Source organism: Podarcis raffonei, chromosome 8 (assembly GCF_027172205.1).
Source record: "Podarcis raffonei isolate rPodRaf1 chromosome 8, rPodRaf1.pri, whole genome shotgun sequence".
Lineage (NCBI taxonomy): Eukaryota > Metazoa > Chordata > Lepidosauria > Squamata > Lacertidae > Podarcis > Podarcis raffonei.
This window is the reverse complement of record NC_070609.1, coordinates 79,150,779-79,169,599: the sequence shown is the minus strand read 5'-3', so window position 1 is coordinate 79,169,599 and position 18,821 is coordinate 79,150,779. Positions and strand designations below refer to the sequence as shown.

Below are 18,821 nucleotides of genomic sequence, written 5' to 3'. Positions count from 1 at the left end.
CCCCATGGCCACGGAGAAGTCTGGGAGCAGAGTTGCAATTCTCCCTCAAGTAAATAGCAGAGCAGCTTTGACTGAGTGTTGCTTAGACATCTGGAAGAAGCCCCTTCCTTCACACATCTCTTTATTCCTTCCTTCCATCCCTTTATCATGGGGTAATAGATTCAGGTGTGTTTTGTTTCTGGCTTTTTCCTAAACGAAAGCTGGCCTTTTTCAAGATGTACTTTGCGTGTGTGTGGAATTCTGTGGCAACATCATCTTTTGGGGCTTTTCTTTCCTCTGCTCCCACTGAACCGCAGAATACAGAAAGCCCTAAATATTACGAGGTTCTTTGTCCTTACCACAGCAGTGGAAGACTCCACCAAGGGCCCCAGATGCAGTTGCTCAGCCATCAGATGGAGTAGTTGTTGTTGGTCAGCCGATGCCAAAACCTCCTTCCATATTCTCTAGCAGTCTATGTGAATGCAAAAACAAGAGCAATGGTCAGATTCAAGTCTTCTGCTTGCTGCCATGCAACAGAAAGAGGAAATGGCAGCAAGGGCTTTCTGAGTAAGCCCTGCAGATTCCTAACCTTTCCCTTAGCCCAGTAGAACCTGGAGGGCTCCATACCCGAAGGGAAACTGGAGGAGATATTCAACCACTTTCGCCAGGTGGTGGTGCGACAAGATGGACAATGAGAAGACGGCCATGCTTCTGCCTTGCACCATAGGCCCCTGGCTGATCTTATATAAGGCCTCCAGCAACACCTCAACCTGTCAGAGAAGGAGAGGGTTACTGAGACGGTACAAGAAGCAGGGCTGCCATCTAGGCAGCGTGTGGGTTGTTCAGCCTTCCTGCTGCCTTTTGGGTTCCAATGACAGAACTTGGTAACTTGGGGAACTCCTGTGGAATAGAAATACGCAGATCCATCTATGCAATTAGCATAAATTAGCTTGATTAGGCACACTCTCCCTCTCCTCCTCTCTCATGTACACACGGTTGAGAGATGGCTGTGCCTTGTGTTAGACCAACTTACCCTGGTAAGAGAGTAGTAGTTATTGATGAACAATGCCGGACTGGTCCTCCAGTGCAATTGAGGACACCCAGAGCTCTTATGAGAAGTGCTCAGCCCCACATTGTTCATTCCAGCGTCTCTGCAAAGGAAAGCTAAAGAGTGAGTTAGGGTCTCACTCACAGTACCCAACGCTGGGATGCCCTTGAGAGCAGCTCCTCACTAGCCCATGTCACAACAAGGCTCTGAATCCTGCAGTCCAACTGAAGCTGGTCAACCCCCTCCTAGGTGGTCCTGAGCCTGCTGGCTTTTGGTACCGCTAGCTAGAGCCTCCTTGGAGCTAGAGGAATCCCAGAATGCAGCCAATTCCTGCCGAAAGAAGGCTTGCCATCTGCACCAATCGGCTGATCCATGCCAAGGGCAAAGCCCACTAGGATCAGCTGTACTATGGCCCAACTCCATTCTCTAGATTGCTAATGCGCTCAGACGCCTGATTGTGTCCTGGGCACCTTGCAGGGTGGGCCTAGAAGGGGCAGCCTGAAGGCTTTGACATACCTGCATGGCTGCAGTGCTTCCCTTCAGTAACTCACATATTCCTGAATATTCTGTAGGAGGTCGGAAAGATCTCATAGCATCTTTCTTTGGACTAGCTTCCAGAGAGCGATGAACAGCTGTGGGAAGTGCTGGCACACAGCTGCTTTGTATTCCTCCATCCTGAGGATGGCGTGCAACAGGCTGATCAAATTTTGCTGGGAGAGAGAGAGGTGCAAGTCACTTTCCCTGCATTACTTTGCCCTGAACTGGATTGTTCCCTCATGTTTTATGGGGCATCTCAGCATGTCATCATGAACAGAATAGCATGGACTGTATATCTGTTCTTATAATCCCCCATTGCATCATGGAGGGGGGCATCCTAGCCCCTTTAGGAAGAAGCCATAGCTCAGTGGTAGAGCACTTGCCATACCGCTGAAAGAAACAATTATTCCTTTATTCCCCTCTCTGACCATGACTCTCTTACGAGACCGCAGAAGGCCCCAGGTTCAGTCCCTGGCAGGCTCTGCAAAGCGGTGCCTGAAATCCTGGAGAGTCACTGCCAGTTTGTCCTGACAATACTGAAGGAGATGGACCAAGTGTCTGACTCAGTATAAGGCAATTTCCTGTGGCCCAATAATCGGGCAGAAGAAATATTAAACCCTTCCCCTCGCCCACACAAAAAGGTCCTGACTCTGGATGTAAATAACCCGTCACCAACATTTGGGGTTGGGGAAAGGGGGACTGGCCCTATGGCCACGGAGAAGTCTGGGAGCAGAGTTGCAATTCTCCCTCAAGTAAATAGCAGAGCAGCTTTGACTGAGTGTTGCTTAGACATCTGGAAGAAGCCCCTTCCTTCACACATCTCTTTATTCCTTCCTTCCATCCCTTTATCATGGGGTAATAGATTCAGGTGTGTTTTGTTTCTGGCTTTTTCCTAAACGAAAGCTGGCCTTTTTCAAGATGTACTTTGCGTGTGTGTGGAATTCTGTGGCAACATCATCTTTTGGGGCTTTTCTTTCCTCTGCTCCCACTGAACTGCAGAATACAGAAAGCCCTAAATATTACGAGGTTCTTTGTCCTTACCACAGCAGTGGAAGACTCCACCAAGGGCCCCAGATGCAGTTGCTCAGCCATCAGATGGAGTAGTTGTTGTTGGTCAGCCGATGCCAAAACCTCCTTCCATATTCTCTAGCAGTCTATGTGAATGCAAAAACAAGAGCAATGGTCAGATTCAAGTCTTCTGCTTGCTGCCATGCAACAGAAAGAGGAAATGGCAGCAAGGGCTTTCTGAGTAAGCCCTGCAGATTCCTAACCTTTCCCTTAGCCCAGTAGAACCTGGAGGGCTCCATACCCGAAGGGAAACTGGAGGAGATATTCAACCACTTTCGCCAGGTGGTGGTGCGACAAGATGGACAATGAGAAGACGGCCATGCTTCTGCCTTGCACCATAGGCCCCTGGCTGATCTTATATAAGGCCTCCAGCAACACCTCAACCTGTCAGAGAAGGAGAGGGTTACTGAGACGGTACAAGAAGCAGGGCTGCCATCTAGGCAGCGTGTGGGTTGTTCAGCCTTCCTGCTGCCTTTTGGGTTCCAATGACAGAACTTGGTAACTTGGGGAACTCCTGTGGAATAGAAATACGCAGATCCATCTATGCAATTAGCATAAATTAGCTTGATTAGGCACACTCTCCCTCTCCTCCTCTCTCATGTACACACGGTTGAGAGATGGCTGTGCCTTGTGTTAGACCAACTTACCCTGGTAAGAGAGTAGTAGTTATTGATGAACAATGCCGGACTGGTCCTCCAGTGCAATTGAGGACACCCAGAGCTCTTATGAGAAGTGCTCAGCCCCACATTGTTCATTCCAGCGTCTCTGCAAAGGAAAGCTAAAGAGTGAGTTAGGGTCTCACTCACAGTACCCAACGCTGGGATGCCCTTGAGAGCAGCTCCTCACTAGCCCATGTCACAACAAGGCTCTGAATCCTGCAGTCCAACTGAAGCTGGTCAACCCCCTCCTAGGTGGTCCTGAGCCTGCTGGCTTTTGGTACCGCTAGCTAGAGCCTCCTTGGAGCTAGAGGAATCCCAGAATGCAGCCAATTCCTGCCGAAAGAAGGCTTGCCATCTGCACCAATCGGCTGATCCATACCAAGGGCAAAGCCCACTAGGATCAGCTGTACTATGGCCCAACTCCATTCTCTAGATTGCTAATGCGCTCAGACGCCTGATTGTGTCCTGGGCACCTTGCAGGGTGGGCCTAGAAGGGGCAGCCTGAAGGCTTTGACATACCTGCATGGCTGCAGTGCTTCCCTTCAGTAACTCACATATTCCTGAATATTCTGTAGGAGGTCGGAAAGATCTCATAGCATCTTTCTTTGGACTAGCTTCCAGAGAGCGATGAACAGCTGTGGGAAGTGCTGGCACACAGCTGCTTTGTATTCCTCCATCCTGAGGATGGCGTGCAACAGGCTGATCAAATTTTGCTGGGAGAGAGAGAGGTGCAAGTCACTTTCCCTGCATTACTTTGCCCTGAACTGGATTGTTCCCTCATGTTTTATGGGGCATCTCAGCATGTCATCATGAACAGAATAGCATGGACTGTATATCTGTTCTTATAATCCCCCATTGCATCATGGAGGGGGGCATCCTAGCCCCTTTAGGAAGAAGCCATAGCTCAGTGGTAGAGCACTTGCCATACCGCTGAAAGAAACAATTATTCCTTTATTCCCCTCTCTGACCATGACTCTCTTACGAGACCGCAGAAGGCCCCAGGTTCAGTCCCTGGCAGGCTCTGCAAAGCGGTGCCTGAAATCCTGGAGAGTCACTGCCAGTTTGTCCTGACAATACTGAAGGAGATGGACCAAGTGTCTGACTCAGTATAAGGCAATTTCCTGTGGCCCAATAATCGGGCAGAAGAAATATTAAACCCTTCCCCTCGCCCACACAAAAAGGTCCTGACTCTGGATGTAAATAACCCGTCACCAACATTTGGGGTTGGGGAAAGGGGGACTGGCCCTATGGCCACGGAGAAGTCTGGGAGCAGAGTTGCAATTCTCCCTCAAGTAAATAGCAGAGCAGCTTTGACTGAGTGTTGCTTAGACATCTGGAAGAAGCCCCTTCCTTCACACATCTCTTTATTCCTTCCTTCCATCCCTTTATCATGGGGTAATAGATTCAGGTGTGTTTTGTTTCTGGCTTTTTCCTAAACGAAAGCTGGCCTTTTTCAAGATGTACTTTGCGTGTGTGTGGAATTCTGTGGCAACATCATCTTTTGGGGCTTTTCTTTCCTCTGCTCCCACTGAACCGCAGAATACAGAAAGCCCTAAATATTACGAGGTTCTTTGTCCTTACCACAGCAGTGGAAGACTCCACCAAGGGCCCCAGATGCAGTTGCTCAGCCATCAGATGGAGTAGTTGTTGTTGGTCAGCCGATGCCAAAACCTCCTTCCATATTCTCTAGCAGTCTCTGTGAATGCAAAAACAAGAGCAATGGTCAGATTCAAGTCTTCTGCTTGCTGCCATGCAACAGAAAGAGGAAATGGCAGCAAGGGCTTTCTGAGTAAGCCCTGCAGATTCCTAACCTTTCCCTTAGCCCAGTAGAACCTGGAGGGCTCCATACCCGAAGGGAAACTGGAGGAGATATTCAACCACTTTCGCCAGGTGGTGGTGCGACAAGATGGACAATGAGAAGACGGCCATGCTTCTGCCTTGCACCATAGGCCCCTGGCTGATCTTATATAAGGCCTCCAGCAGCACCTCAACCTGTCAGAGAAGGAGAGGGTTACTGAGACAGTACAAGAAGTAGGGCTGCCATCCTAGGCAGCGTGTGGGGTGTTCAGCCATTCTGCTGCTTTTTTCGGGGTTCCAATGACAGGACCTGGGAACTTGGAGAACTCCCTCTCCCCCTCTCTCATGTACACACGTGAGTTGAGAGATGTCTGTACCTTGTCTGAGACCAACTTACACTGGCAAGAGGGCAGCAATTATTGATGAACAATTCTGGAACTGGTCCTCCAGTGGAATTGAGGAGACAGGGAGCTCTTATGAGGAGTGCTCAGCCTTACATCGCTCGTTGCAGCTCGTTCTATGGTACCACTGCAAGAACCTCCTCCAAACCTCTGTCTGTTGCCATGAGGAAGTACATTAGCTGGGGAAAAAGAGATTTGGAGAATGGCTCCTGACACTGTGGGGAGTGGGGTTCTCCAGCTACCTGGCCCCCACACGCGGGGAGAGAGTTACTTTTCTGAGCAAGCCCTACAGATTCCCAACATCTCTCTTAGGCCGGTAGAAGCTTGAGTGTCCCACACCCGATACGGAACTGGAAGAGGTACTCTGCCACTTTCTCTGGGCGATGGCAAACTAAATGGAGAAAGTGCAGATGTCTACTTTTCTGCCCTCCATTGTAGGGCCCTGGGTGATCTTGTAGAAGGCCTCCAGCAACACCTCAACCTGTCAGAGAAGGAGAGGGTTACTGAGACGGTACAAGAAGCGGGGCTGCCATCTAGGCAGCGTGTGGGTTGTTCAGCCTTCCTGCTGCTTCTTTTTGGGTTCCAATGACAGAACTTGGGAACACGGTTGAGAGATGGCTGTGCCTTGTGTTAGACCAACTTACCCTGGTAAGAGAGTAGTAGTTATTGATGAACAATGCCGGACTGGTCCTCCAGTGCAATTGAGGACACACAGAGCTCTTATGAGAAGTGCTCAGCCCCACATTGTTCATTCCAGCGTCTCTGCAAAGGAAAGCTAAAGAGTGAGTTAGGGTCTCACTCACAGTACCCAACGCTGGGATGCCCCTGAGAGCAGCTCCTCACTAGCCCATGTCACAACAAGGCTCTGAATCCTGCAGTCCAACTGAAGCTGGTCAACCCCCTCCTAGGTGGTCCTGACATTGGTCCTGACATTGAAATAAAATGAAGGGGTTCTAGTAATAAGAGATAAAAATTATAAATTATAAATTTGGGAGGTAAAATATATAAGGATAAAGTTGTAGGATACGAATTTGCTGAACTAATTGTTAAAAAGGGATATAAAAAAGGGAGGCGTGAGGAAGTCAGGAAAATAAGTTAATTGAAGATGAATAATTAGAAAAGAGTGATTTGTGTTTTTCTTATTTTATTTTTTGTGTGTCGATTGTTCTTTTTTTCCTCTTGCTAAATGTTTGTATTTTATGTATTGTGAAAGTTTGTATTGTTGTGTTTTATATTTTCTCTGTGTTTCTTTGTGTTTTTATTGTGCTATTTTTCTATTGTTAAACCTAATAAAATATTATATTAAAAAAAAAATAATAGAGCCTCCTTGGAGCTAGAGGAATCCCAGAATGCATCCAGTACTTCCTCTTCGCCAGCTATACACCTGTAGTTTCTTTAGCATCAGTGTTCATCAAGGCAAGGCTAATTTAATCTCTCCTACAGTTATACCTCCTTACCTCCAGTGCTTTGCTGCTGAACTGCTTGATAAATTCCTGTAGCAAGTGGGAAATGTCCAACGGGTTGAAGCTGCTCTCAACAGCAAGGTCACTGGCCAGAAAGCTTGTGGCCTCCAAGAGGTGCTCCACAGGAAGGACCTCAGCAGCACTTTTGCACAGCTCTGTTCTCTAGATTGCTAATGCGCTCAGATGCCTTATTGTCCCTAAGTGTTTTTATTATTTTAAGAATTTCATGACGTACTGCTTATTTACAGTATTCATGGCCCGTTGAATAGTAGAACTGAAACAGGGCTGCTTGTGTCCGAAAGGAAATGGCTGCCTTCTCAAACCCCCATTTGTGGTCCCTCAATTCCCTGGAAGTGCCCAGCAGCTTCCATTGCCTCCCGTCCTTCAAAGAACCCAAGCAGCAGCACCATAGAAATGAACCGGGGGGGCATCTGAAAGTGATTGATAATTGGGGGGGGGAATTAGCACAGCATTACCTTGGAGTAAGATCCTCCCACCTTCCAGGCTGAATTCAGAGATTTCATCTTCGCTGAAATCAATTCCCTGTCCATGAGAATAGAGAGAAAAGAAACATGAACATGGAGTCCCAGAATGCAACCAAGGCCCCATGGGTTCTGTGCATGTAAAGCAGTCTCACACCACTTTAAAGAGTCCTGGCTCCCCCCCCCCAACAGACCAAGGGAAATGTCCTTTGTTAAGGGTTCTGGGAGTTGTTAGGAGATCCCCTCTCTCCCTCAAAGAGCTGCAATTCCTAGAGTGTGTAGCAGTCCATGGGTATGTTTTGGTGGGAAAAGGTTTAGGGAGTCTTGCAGGTGTTACGGAAAGGGGGGGGCATGTCTTCTTCACCTTCTTCTTCGCTACAATATATCCATTTATTCCCAATTGTCAATGTCAAAAGGGACTAAAATCTATAAAATCCATAGAAAATCAACGTGCCTATTTGCTCAATTTCTCTAGGACTCTATGACACCTCGCCTGTCCTCCATAATCCCTCAAGTAAGGTGCTCTGCCAAGCCTTTCCTCCGGGCAATGCCAGGTGGCAGACTATGCATACATGGACCATTGTCTTCCCATCACCGGCACTCAGGAAGCGCTTATCTGCGCATATCTCCAGCTCTGCATATTCCCCCCTCCCTCCTCCATATGTTAATCCGGTGTAACCCAACCTCTCCTTAATGTATTCATGATGCAACTGGGATGTATTTTGCACTGTATTCTGGGACATGGGGGGAGTTTCAAAAGTTCATGTCACCCCTTTCTCGCTGTTCAATCTTGCCTTGAACCTGTTGCGCAATAAACTTGGATCTTCTGCAATTTGCTCCTGTCCGGCTGAGCTCATTTTCTTCCGCAGGGACCCACGGACTTAGTCCGATGAGCTGGGTGGCAGAGTAGCTCCGCACCCAGATTTTAGCCGTAACACAGGCAAGACATTCCTTTTTTTATATATAATAAATGTTTATTAGGATTTTACAAAACATAGAAATCATAGAATCACATAAATCAAACAATCACATAAATCAAAACAGAAAACAGAAAATAATCCACTTTTAAGTTTCAAGGTTCTATATCCCTCTTTCCTGACCTCCTCACATCTCCCTTTTTTGTGTTCCTCTTTATTCCGTCAAGTTCAGCAAATTCTAATCCTCTTTCAAACCTCATTTATAATTAAATGTTCCCACTTATTATGTCTCTAATTTCCCTTATCTTGGTCCTTTACTCCACCTTATATACTTTAACATAATATTATTCTAGTCATACCCCCCTTCTCTTTTTTAAGATTCTTTTTTCATAGCTCTTTTAACCATATCCCAAATGCCATGTTACCTTCACATCCCACATCATTTTAACATTCAAACATTTTTCAATATTTCTGTAGATAATCCTTGAACTTTTTCCAGTCCTCTTCCATCAACTCTTCTCCCTGCAGGCAAGACATTCCTTCCAGTCTTACCTTTGCGCCGCAGGATGGGCAACAGATGGCAGAGGGTCTCTGCTGCCCACTGTCTGCACTCCATATGCAGATCCAACATGTACAGGCAAGAAACAGCCACCAGTTGACCAAGGGGGGATGCAGGAAGCGCTACCGAAGTCTGAGAAGAGACCCAGAGAAGTTACTGCCAAGAGAAGCAACCCATTATTGATGGCAGTGCTTTGGCCCGCCAAGCATTCTCAGAATATAATTATAATATGTATATCCCGCCCCCCCGGCTGGATTCCAGGCAACTTACAGATAAAAAAGAAGCACAAAAAAATAGAAAAAACAATAATCAAAAAACAATTAAACATGGATAGAATTAAAAGTATAACTCCCAGTACGTTTCCGAGCACAATTAAAAGTGTTGGTGCTGACCTTTAAAGCTCTAAACGGCCTCGGCCCAGTATACCTGAAGGAGCGTCTCCACCCCCATCGTTCAGTCCGGACACTGAGATCCAGCGCCAAGGGCCTTCTGGCGGTTCCCTCATTGCGAGAAGTAAGGTTACAGGGAACCAGACAGAGGGCCTTCTCGGTAGTGGCGCCTGCCTTGTGGAATGCCCTCCCAGCAGATGTCAAGGCAATAAACAACTATTTTACTTTTAAAAGACAACTGAAGGCAGCCCTCTTTAGGGAAGTTTTTAATGTCTGATGCTGTATTGTTTTTAATATTCAGTTGGAAGCCGCCCAGAGTGGCTGGGGAAACCCAGCCAGATGGGCGGGGTATAAATAATAAATTATTATTATTATTAATATCATTGTTATTAATATTATATTATATTATATTATATTATATTATATTATATTATCTCACTTTATCCTACATATAATTACAATGGAGAAGACCAGCCCTTTCATTCAAAGCAGTCAATTACCCAAAATCGGTTGGAATAAGAAAGTCTTCTCCTGCCAGTGGAAGGAGGAGCCAGTCTCACTTCTCTAGCGAGGGAGTTCCAAAGTCAGCCACTGAGAAGGTCCTCTCATGCAGCCCCACCAAGTGTGCCTGGGAGGGAGGCAGGACCGAGAGAAAGGCCACCCCCAAAAGGTTTGGACCCAGGCAGGTTCGTAGGAGAGAATGTGGTCTTTCAGATAGCTTGCACCTGAGCTGTGTAGACTGCAGCCTAAAATAACCTTGTGGACTCAGTCCAAAGGCTCATCTGGGCCACCTTTCTGTTCTCACAGTGGCTAACCAGATGCCTAGGAGTAGCCGGCAAGCAGGACCCGGGTGCTACAGGTCTCTTCCCAATTGCAAACTCCAGAGTGCAGCCAATTCCTGCCAAATTCCTGCCTTTGAGAGCAGCTCCTCACTAGCTTCTGTCCCGATAAGGATCTGAATCCTGCAGTCCAGCTGAAGCTGGTCAATTCTCCTCTAGGTGGTCCTAGAGAGGCTGGCTTTTGGTACCGCTAGCTAGAGCCTCCTTGGAGCTAGAGGAATCCCAGAATGCAGCCAATTCCTGCTGAAAGAAGGCTTGCAATCTGCACCTATCAGCTGATCCATGCCAAGGGCAAAGCCCACTAGGATCAGCTGTACTATGGCCCAACTCCATTCTCTAGATTGCTAATGCGCTCAGACGCCTGATTGTGTCCTGGGCACCTTGCAGGGTGGGCCTAGAAGGGGCAGCCTGAAGGCTTTGACATACCTGCATTCCTGCAATGCTTCCCTTCAGTAACTCACATATTCCTGAATATTCTGTAGGAGGTCGGAAAGATCTTGTAGTGCCTTTCTTTGGACTAGCTTCTTCTAGCTCTTCATTCCGGTCCTTGCTGAAGCCTTTGGGAGCAACATCAGCCGCATCCATAGAAGGTGTAGTTGGGATGCTGGATAGAAATGGATCGGGGGGGGGGGGGCGCTTCTGAAAGCAATTGATGCTGGGGAAGGAGATTGGCACAGCATTACCTTGGAGTAAGATCCTCCCTTCTTCCAGGCTGATTTCAGAGATTTCCTCTTCATTGAAATTAATTCCCTGTCCGTGAGAAGAGAGAGAAAAGAAACAGGAACGCCAGAATGTGAGGAATGGATCAGGCCCCCAGGCAGAGATGTCACATTTTTGACAGATTTCTAAAGATGCTAATATTTAGAATGGGAGGGGTATTGGATGGAGAACCTTTTCGCAAAATGGGAACAAGGAAGCATCTCAAAGCAAATTTCTGTTTGTGTGTTGATCTGGGAAGCACAGATAACATATGTTTGCATTAAATGGAAACGACATTCATTCTTTTCTTCTAAAAACTTGCCCAAAGGTCAACACTTTATTTGACCTTTGATAGCACATTGCCAAACCTGGTCGTACCTGAAGTATATGCAGGTTATAGCAAAACCCAAGGCAGTGATTCAGCTTAAAGGTTTTATTGCAGGCCCAGTTTTGAATAAACATTCACAAACTCTTTATTGTAATATATAGATAGATAATTTGAGGATCTCTACAATTTTATAACATGCAGATAGAAATATGTGTTGAGAAATCAGAGAAACGAGTTGAGGGAAGTCCGGGGGTGGGAGGTTGCGTTTTCTGTTTAGAGGGGGGAGGAGGGAGGGAAAAAATAATGTGGATGATGTATTTTTGTTAAAATTATTGTGTTGAAATTTCCAATAAAAAACAAAACAAAAACCAAAAAAACCAAAGTTTTTATTGTGGCCCCAAGAACACACTGGGGGAAAGGGTCTGATTTTTAAACTCTTTAGCCAGTCCCTGGCGACACCCACCTAATGTAAGGTTACCAGACGTTTCTGGGGACAGTCCCCGGTTTTATAGATCAGTCCCCATACAAAATCCATTGAAACTGAAAAGAGTCCCTGGACTCATTGAAAAAAATCTGGTAATGCATGACTGGCTGCTTTGCACCAGGCAGTGAATCACAATGCAGGTTTGAGATTCCTGGCCTGCCTTGTGATGCGGTCTCAATCTCAGAGCAGGAGACACCAAGGAATGTACATAACAGGACCAGTATGCTATGTTCTAGAGCTAAGTCCACAGGAAATGCCAACATTCACTTACTGCCAGGAGTTTTTCAGATGCCATAGTCTATACCGACTAAGCAAGGGCCACTACAGCAAACCTCTGCAAGGCTCTACACGCTGAGGATGCCAGAACCTCTGTTCAAACAGCCACACACTTTGTTGCTGGGCAACAGCCCTTGGTGACATGGAATGGACGGCCACCGTGCCAAGATTCTAGGAGAGACAGTGTGTCATAGTAGACTTGGACCTGGGAAAGCAACGTGAAAAGCCCCACTCAGCCTGGAGACTCCCTGGGTGACCTCGGGCTAGTCACTCACTTTCAGCCTAACTGGCCTCACCAGATTCTTGTGAGGAAGAGGAGAAATATGGACCTTACCTTGAGAGAAAGACAGGATATACATGCCATAAACAGATCCATAAACCACCAGTTGTGAAAATACCAGCTGCAGAGTATTTCTTCTACAGGATTTTGTACTTGATAGTCCCCTATGCTAGACTGAGAATATCCCTTCCTACTTGCCTGCATTTAGACACAGCCACAAGATTGAGAGTGAAGTCAATTTGGGTTTAAGCAAGACCCAAGGCTTAATGGCTTTACTGAGGCCTCAGGAATAGACTGGGGAAACAGGGAAAGGGTCTGATTTATATAAACCTCAGCCAGCCCCTGGCAACACCCACCTAGTGCATGACTGGCTGCATTGTGATGTGGACTCAAGCTCAGAGGAGACAGAAAGCACCTGCAGGCAGCATTGGATACAAACCTGTGTTTTCAGCAGATGCTGTTAAGTGCTGAAGGGACAAGAATTTGAGTTTTTCTATTGCCCCCACCTCCCACAGGCAAGAAGACCCTTTTCAGTCCTGCTTCCCAGTGTGAACAGGATGGAAGACATTGGCAAAGAGCTTTCTCTTTATTATTTACGTTGGCTAAGCAGTCCCAATAGCCTGGTTCCTGCAGGTAAGATGTATTATGAGAGAACTGATGGAGCATCTTCTGTTCTTCACATGGGGAAGTGGCATGGGACGGTGAAAAAGGGCTGTTCTGAACATCTCCGTCTCTGGGTGGCAGGAGACTACAGGGGCATCTGTGCTTACCCAGGGTTCTGTTTCCTTAGAATGAAGACAACATGTCTTTTGGCAAGCCTGAAAGTTAATGCTATTTCCTGTTCAGCTCCCCCCCCCCCACTTACTGGCAAATAAGGTGTATCCACAAAAATTCTGGGCAATGCACGCTGTACAGTGGTACCTCGGGTTACATACGCTTCAGGTTACAGACTCCACTAACCCAGAAATAGTGCTTCAGGTTAAGAACTTTGCTTCAGAATGAGAACAGAAATCGTGCTTTGGTGGCGCGGCGGCAGCAGGAGGCCCCATTAGCTAAAGTGGTGCTTCAGGTTAAGAACGGACCTCCAGAACGAATTAAGTACTTAACCTGAGGTACCACTGTACAATTACAAAGGAATAAAGTGAAACTATGGGAAAGGGGGGGGAGTGAGGGAAGAGGGTATGAGGGACAGTGGACCGGCTCCCTGCTGAAAAAGTTTGCTGACCCCTGGTTTAGCTTCTAAGGCAGATTGAATATTCAGATTGCAGCTGTAATAAACAAAAATCTGCCCTTATTCCCTTATAAGAGCCTTTATAGTCCTTTGCAGGTTCTCCATCGGTTGGAGAAAATAACAGGGGACAACCATAGAATATTGAGAAGCAAAGCAGCTAGTAAGCCTGATCTTTATTGAACTGTTGCAACAGGATGCCCCCTTCACACGCAGGAGGAGGAGGAGCACGGACAAAGGTGTGCCTGCCCTTATATAGAAATTTTAAATTGCCCGCCCTAGAGTCCAAGACCACCCCCAGATACATCATAGCTACATCACAGAAAGGGCGGTCTACAACAGAAATCTGAGTGCGTTGTTTACCTCCTGTCTGGCAGGTTACCTCTTAATGCTTTCTTGATTGGATATCCTGGGGAGCCTGGCCAGTCTTTTGTAATGATAAATACTGAGTTCCTGAGCCAGGTCACAGGCTCACCCTATTCATACACAGACATACCCTTAAGACAGGTTTTGTGAATGAAAAGACAGTGGGGAGGCTTTTCCATTTTCCTTGACCTTGCAGAGAAATCATTTGGTCAGTTTGAGAGTCAAAATGGTTTCAGGGCTGTTTTCTGTGTTGCTTCAGACATGTGGTTTATATATTTCTGTACGTGTTTGCTTGTACATTTATGAACATTTGTTATATATATAAGACCTTACATTTTTTCTTTCACAGCATACACAAAACTTTTTTTGAAACACTATTTCTCTCTCCCCTCAGCATCCCAACATTTCCAATGGTTTCTGATGGCAAGGGCATTGCACCAGAAGGCTTCGGTGAGGACCAGCTCAAGCTTCAACTGACTGCTGTCGTCGTGCCTTAGAAGTTGGAAGAAGCAGGTATGTATTAAAATGCTGCAAGATCTTTCCGCCCTCCTGAAGAAAGCCAAAGAACACGTGAGTTACTCAAAGGAATCATTGCAACCACGCAGGGATGTCAAACCTTTCGAGCTGCCCCTTCCGGGCCCACCCTGCTCAGAGGATCCATATGGGTATATCTGTCGATCCATGTGCTGAACAGGACTTGGTAATAAGAAGCAAACATGCTACTTTGGAATGACTTTATTTCTTCCATTAACCAAGATCTTGAGACACAAGCTCCAGATGCTACTTTTAAGGAGAGTCAGAGAGATGTTGAAATATAGTACAAAATCAATTCCTCTTTAGGCTGGGATTTGACATTATCGTGGTTATATTGCATTGCTATAAAGGATACACAGTATGACAATAACCTTTTGATATGCCCATGCTATTTTGGAGTGTTTCTTGTTTGCTTTAATAACTTTTTTATTAACCATTGAGATAAGAAGCAGGAAGACTCAATCTGGGATGGCAGAACCCTTTCAGACAGTCCTGCTTCCTTGTACAGTCTAAGTAACGGTAATAAACGAAAATCTGCCCTTATTCCCTTATGGGGGACACAAGAGCCCTTATAGAGTCCTTTGCAGGTTCTCCATTGGTAGGAGGCCAACCAGAGAATATTGAGAAGCAAAGCAGCTAGTAAGCCTGATCTTTATTGAACTGTTGCAACAGGGTGCCCCCTTCACACGCAGGAGAAGGAGGAGGATCACGGACAAAGGTGTGCCTGCCCTTATATAGAAATTTTAAATTGCCCGCCCTGGAGTCCAAGACCACCCTCAGATACATCATACATACATCACAGAAAGGGCGGTCTACAACAGAAATCTGAGTGCGTTGTTTATCTCCTGTCTGGCAGGTTACCTGTTAATGCTTTCTTGATTAGATACCCTGGGGAGCCTGGCCAGTCTTTTGTGATGATAAATACTTACTGGTAGTTCCTGAGCCAAGTCACAGGCTCACCCTATTCAAACACAGACATACCCTTAAGACAGGATTTGGGAAGGAAAAGACAATGGAGAGGCTTTTCCATTTTCCTTGACTTTGCAGAGAAATCATTTGGTCAGTTTGGGAGTCAAAATGGTTTCAGGGCTGTTTTCCTGTGTTGCTTCAGACATGTGGTTTATATATTTGTGTATGTGTTTGCTTTATGAACACTATATATATATATGTGTATATATATATATGACCTTAATTTTTTTATTTCATAACCCTCTCCTTCTCTGACAGGTTGAGGTGCTGCTGGAGGCCTTCTACAAGATCACCCAGGGCCCTACAGTGGAGGGCAGAAAAGTGGCCATCTGCCCTTTCTCCACTTTACCATCACCTGGAGAAAGTGGTTGAGTACCACCTCCAATTTCCTATTGAGTATGGGGTACTCAAACATCTACTGGACTAAGAGATGCTGGGAATCTGTGGGGTACACAGAGGAAAGGATGCAGAGGAGGACAGAGGAAGAAGACGTTTAACAAAGCCCAATGCTTGAGATGTCTGCAGGCAAGTCATGTCTCGTTGGGGCCAAGCTGACCTTCTTCGCCCATAGTTGTACTTGGACAGAGCTGCAGCAAATGATCCAGCCGTCCTTCATCCCTGGCTGATGGAGCAGGAGAGAGCAGGCTTTACTTCAGCCCTGCAGTCCCAGAGCAAGTGCTGACTGAAGCCCCTTTTTCTATTGGCAAGGATGGAGACAAACAAGCACAATCTTCTTATTATCTATTTCATGTATGAATCGCTTCCTATGAAGACTCTTGTAGGCGTTACACAGTACAATAAAAAGAATGTTCTGAAATACAGGTCAGTTTCTGTGGTGCTTATAAGGAGTTCCTTGTTTTGAAGCTCTTCAGGCGCCATGCTTCTGTTGTAAACAAAATCTGTCCTTTTTCCCTTATGGGGTATCCAAGAGCCCATATAGAGTCCTTATGTAGGTTCCCTATTGGTAGGAGAAAATAACAGAGGCCAGTCAGAGAATATTGAGAAGCAAAGCAGCTAGTAAGCCTGATCTTTATTGATCTGTTGCAACAGGGTGCTCCCCTCACACGCAGGAAAGGAGGACCTCGAACAATGGCGCGCAAGGTCTTATATAGACATTTTAAATTCCCTGCCCTGGAGCTGAAGATCACACCTCCATACATCATACATACATCACAGAAGGGGTGTAACCCAAGACCACCCCCACAAACATCCTACCTACATCACAGAAAAGGTGGTCTACAACAGAAATTTGAGTGTTGTTCTTTTTCTTGTCTGGCAGGTTTTCTGATAATGCCTTTCTGGGCAGTCTGCCCATTCCTTTGAAATGGTGATTACGATTACCCACTTCCTGAGACAATGGGAAAGTTCCCTCACCCCCTTCCTCCTTGCAGAGAAAGCATTTGGTCAGTTTGGGAGTCAAAATGGTTTCAGGAAGGTCTTCCTGTGCTGCTCCAGACATTGGTACATTTATGAACATTTATTATATATATAAGACCTTAATTTTTTATTACAGCGTTACATAGTACAATAAAAAGAATGTTCTGAAATACAGGTCAGTTTCTAAAGTGCTTGTAAGGAGTTCCTTGTTTTGAAGCTCTTCAGGCGCCACGCTTCCTCAGCAAAGGTGTAAACCTCAGGGGGTCTGTGGGGCTCCAATTTCCTGGGGTGAGGGGACTTATCTGGGCTCCACGGGCCGCAGACACTGCCAGGCAAATGGACAGGCTCACCTGATGGGCTTGGTTGCAACAGCGTTTTACTAAGGGTTCCATGTTTGTTTGTGTGTGAGAGCGTTTTGAAAATTTATAGCCTACCTCAAAGGGGCTATTGCCCCCACAAAGTGCCTTCATTCTGAAACACCACCCACTTTTTTGGAGCGACAGACTGTAAGACTGTGAGGATGTCTGAACTAGTCTGACACTAATATAAATACCATCTTGAATATATTTTACAGGGACAATAATCATCTTGTCACAGTTGCAGTGGGCAGCGTTACCATGACAAACAACAACCAGGAGTCTGTGGGACTTTAAATGACTGTTTTAATTAGGGTGGAAGGTTCTGTAGGCCAAAGGCTACTTCCTGACATATCCTGAGGTTTGTAAGGATAACACTGAGGAAGAGGAGCTGACGGTCATACCACTCCGTAGCTCTGTGAGGGAAAAGGGTCTGCCAATAACTTTCAGCACTCCTAACAAAGGCCTGTACACAGGATTATTTGAGGGAGCTCCATGACAATGAGGTATTGAATGTATAGTGCAGATGAGATTTCTGCTGTGTAATTCCTGGGTTACCTCTCGGTCTGGGTGATATATCTATATATCATCCAAAACCGAAGTCCGTTTTGTGATACCGGTTTCATAATTTTTGACCTGGCATTATAGCATGAATCATTGTGTGTGTGTGTGTGTGTGTGTGTGTGTACTATGCAAAAATCACAATGTGGTGTAATAAACGAAAATCTGCCCTTATTCCCTTATGGGGGACACAAGAGCCCTTACAAAGTCCTTTGCAGGTTCCCCATCGGTCGGAGAAAATAACAGAGGCCAACCAGAGAATATTGAGAAGCAAAGAAGCTAGTAAGCCTGATCTTTATTGCACTGTTGCAACAGGGTGCCCTGTGCAGGAGAAGGAGGACCACAAACCAAGGTGTGCCGGCCCTTATATAGACATTTTATATTGCCTGCCCTGGAGTCCAAGATCACCCCCAGACACATCATACCTACATCAGAGAAGAGGTGTAGCTGAAGACCACCCCCAGACACATCATACCTACATCAGAGAAGAGGTGTAGCTGAAGACCACCCCCAGACACATCATACCTACATCAGAGAAGAGGTGTAGCTGAAGACCACCCCCAGACACATCATACCTACATCAGAGAAGAGGTGTAGCTGAAGACCACCCCCAGACACATCATACCTACATCAGAGAAGAGGTGTAGCTGAAGACCACCCCCAGACACATCATACCTACATCACAGAAAGGGCGGTCTACAACAGAAATCTGAGTGTGTTGTTTATCTCCTGTCTGGCAGGTTACCTATTAATGTTTACTTGACTGGATACCCTGGGGAGCCTGGCCAGTCTTTTGTAATGATAAATACTTTGTTCCTGAGCCAGGTCACAGGCTCACCCTATTTATACACAGACATACCCTTAAACAGGATTTGTGAATGAAAAGACAATGGGAGGCTTTTCCATTTCCCTTGACCTTGCAGAGAAATCATTTGGTCAGTGGGAGTCAAAATGCAGGAGGTTCCAGGTTCAATCCCTGGCTGCTCTGCCGAGGGCTGGGCAAGATCCCTGCCCGAAATCCTGGCCAGCCTGTTAGTGTAGACAATACTGAAAGAGATGGACCAAAATCCTGGCTCACAGAATCACAGCTTGATGCAACGCTGAATAAATAAAGGATATGTATTCAATAATTATTAACGTTAATATGTAATAAACACAACCATATTTGCAAGTAAGCAATACAGTTCTAGCAGATACTGATCCTTACCCCATGATTCTAGTTACT

General features: G+C 46.1%; 1 long non-coding RNA gene across 1 annotated transcript; it reads left to right on the top strand.

Annotated features, from left to right (window-relative positions):
* The first annotated feature begins 7,532 nt into the window (after positions 1 to 7,532).
* LOC128420415 (uncharacterized) lies at positions 7,533 to 9,677 on the top strand. The gene is made up of 2 exons (XR_008332023.1): positions 7,533 to 7,764; positions 8,880 to 9,677. It is a non-coding gene; the product is annotated as an uncharacterized LOC128420415 (long non-coding RNA).
* Positions 9,678 to 18,821: the final 9,144 nt, after the last annotated feature.